A 3,017-nucleotide genomic window follows, 5' to 3' on the forward strand; every position below is an offset into this window, starting at 1 on the left:
GAGCCTGCAACTGAGTACATGACCTTGACCAGAATCAAACCTTGGGACCCTTGGATCCGAGGCCGACACTCTATCCACTGAGCCAAACCAGCTAGGGCCACGCTCCTCTTCTTTTCAACATTTTTTTTTCTACTTTATAAAGCCATCATCACCCCAGTAACTGTTTACATCTGTCTACCCCTCTAGACTGAAAGCTCCTCCATGACTAGGACTGTTTCTAATATACTCTATATCCTCAGACCCTAACACATAGTATCCACTCAATAAAGGTCTTGGTTCCTGACTGTATTAAAAATAGCACTCCCACCCCACCTCTCAGTTGCTCTGATATGTCCCTTATTATATTTTGTTAGTTGAAGGCTTTGTGTGACCCCACTAAACTGTAAAATCCTTGAGAACGGTGCTGACTCACGACTACATACCCCTCACAGTTTAGTCTAGCACCGAGTAAGCCTCAATAAATGTTTTTATCCAGAATTGGTCTTACTTTCCCAGTATTGTGTGGTGGCTTCCCACACAATAAACCACAATTCTATCAGGCCCTCGCCCTGTTACCATTATCATAGCAGTCCCCATTTGACCCATCAGGAGGCCAAATGAACAAGAAGATCCAGGACTGAGTTAGCCCCACCTAAGTTTTTAGACCCTGTCACTACAGGCAAAACATCCTAGATATGCCCCCAGAGACTCCTGACCCAATTAAGACTCCTTTTTACAAGGCCCAGTCATGAAGAGCGAGACATCCAGATCTGGTGAGCAACTGTTTATTTAAGAAAGTCTCCCTTAAGCTCCTTTTGCTGTGATGTTGTTGTTTTTAATATTTTTTATTGATTTTGAGAGGGAGAGAAAGAAGAGGGAGAGAGAGAAACATTGATGTGAGAGAGAAACATCCATCGGCTGTTTTATTCACACCCCGCACTGGGGATTGAGCCTAAAACCTGGGCATGTGCCCTGACCAGGAATCAAACCAGTAACCTTTTGGTGCACAGGACAACACCCAACCAACTGAGCCACACCAGCCAGGACTATTATTCTTAACTCAAGAGAGAAGGGGAGATACTGTTTTAAATTACTCCACCTTGGTACCTCTATCAGCTATTACCACAACTGATGTTTCTACTTGAATTTTCTGTTTTACATGATCACATTTGAGCTTCACGACAACTCTGAAAGGTAGTAATCACCACACCCGCTTTATAGATGAGGTAACTGAAGGTCCTAGAAGTTAAGTGATTTGCCCAAGGGTATACATTCATAACCAAAGCAGTATAGCATAGTGGGATATATAGGGCTTGGACATCAGAAACATCCCAGGTTCCAATCCCTAGCTCTACCATTTTCTAGCTGTACAACCTTAGGGTTGTTGTGAAGATGAATAAAATAACATATATGAAAATGCCTAAATATGTAGATATTCAAATTTAAATAAGAAATCTGAAAGTCATAGAATAAATTGCTATTGGGAGCATAAATTCAAGAAGACTCCTCTAAACCATATGAGATACAAGATAATAGATTAGAATCCCAGGTATATAGAGTTTCCTAGAAAAGCAACGTAGGGTAGTAAGAAGAATATTGGAATCACTTTGTATGTGACCTCAGATAAATCATTTAACCTGTTTGAACCTCAGTTTCTCACATATAAAAGAAAGCAATTCAATGTGAAAAATGATGAAATATAAGGAATTATTTCGCAACTATTGTGTAATTGATACTAAGTAAAAAACACCAATATTTGCCTGGCTGATGTGTCTCAGTAGTTGAGTGTTGACCTGTAAACCAGGAGGTCACAGTTTAATTCCCCAGGCAGGACACATCCCTGGGTTTCAGGCTTGATTCCCAGTGTGGGGTGTGCAAGAGGCAGCCGATCAATGATTCTCTCTTATCATTGATGTTTCTATCTGACTCCCTCTTCCTTCCTCTCTGAAATCAATAAAAAATGTTTTTAAGAAATAAAAATAGGGAAAGGTGGGTGGGAGGAGATCAACCAATGAACTTGTCTGTATATATGCATAACCAGTAGACACAGACAATAGGGTGGTGAGGGCCTAGGGAGGGGGAAAGGGAGCGGGTTGGAAGAGATCAATGGGGGGGGAAAAGAGGACCTATGTAATACTTTCAACAATAGAGACTTTTTAGAAATAAAAATAAAAACTTGACACGTGGTGGGGGATGGCAATGATGGCCCAAACTCCCAAAAATGCCTAGAACTTCTGGGTCTGAATTTTTGAAATGACACACCAATGACAGTTTGAGAATGCGTGTCCCAGATATCATCAAAGCACTGGGTCATATCCCAAATCTATTTTAGGAAAGTAAAATGTAGCTGATGGAAGATATGTTATGATCTAATTCATTGTGACAAGAATGAGTTTCATGGAACAGACAAAAAGGACTAGGGCCACTTAATGTCTCTCAGTCTCTACACCTCACATTCCTCATGGGTACATTGGAGATAATAATATCTACTTATAGGGATTGTGTAAGGATTAGAAATCATGCATAAATGTCCTATCAAAGAGCCTGGCCTGGAATAGATAGAACAGTGGTAGCTATAAGGATATCATTCTTCAACATCACTTCACCATTTAACCCTCTACCCCTCAGATAACCCTCCAATTACTACGTCAGTTTTGTAGATATATTGGCTATAAGAAAGGAGTGCCTTGAACACCTGACACACATATCCCTGTCATCAGAAAAGTAGTGTTCTCTAGGTAAACAAAGTCATGTCTGATGGCTTAAATCTGGATATTGATAACCAACAATTGCTGCTTTTATATACATTACTAGAGGCCCAGTGCACAAAAATTTGTGCACTCGGGAGGGGGGGGGGGTCCCTCAGCCCGGCCTGTGCCCTCTCACAGTCTGGGACCCCTCAGGGGATGACTATCTGCTGGCTGAGGCCTGCTCCCCAGGGGATTGGGCCTAAGCTGGCAATCAGACATTCCTCTGGCAGCCCGGCAGCCCTCGGGGGATGTCCACTTGCCAGCAGAGAGCAGACCTAAGCTGCAGTC

Source organism: Myotis lucifugus, unplaced genomic scaffold (assembly GCF_000147115.1).
Source record: "Myotis lucifugus unplaced genomic scaffold, Myoluc2.0 scaffold_37, whole genome shotgun sequence".
Lineage (NCBI taxonomy): Eukaryota > Metazoa > Chordata > Mammalia > Chiroptera > Vespertilionidae > Myotis > Myotis lucifugus.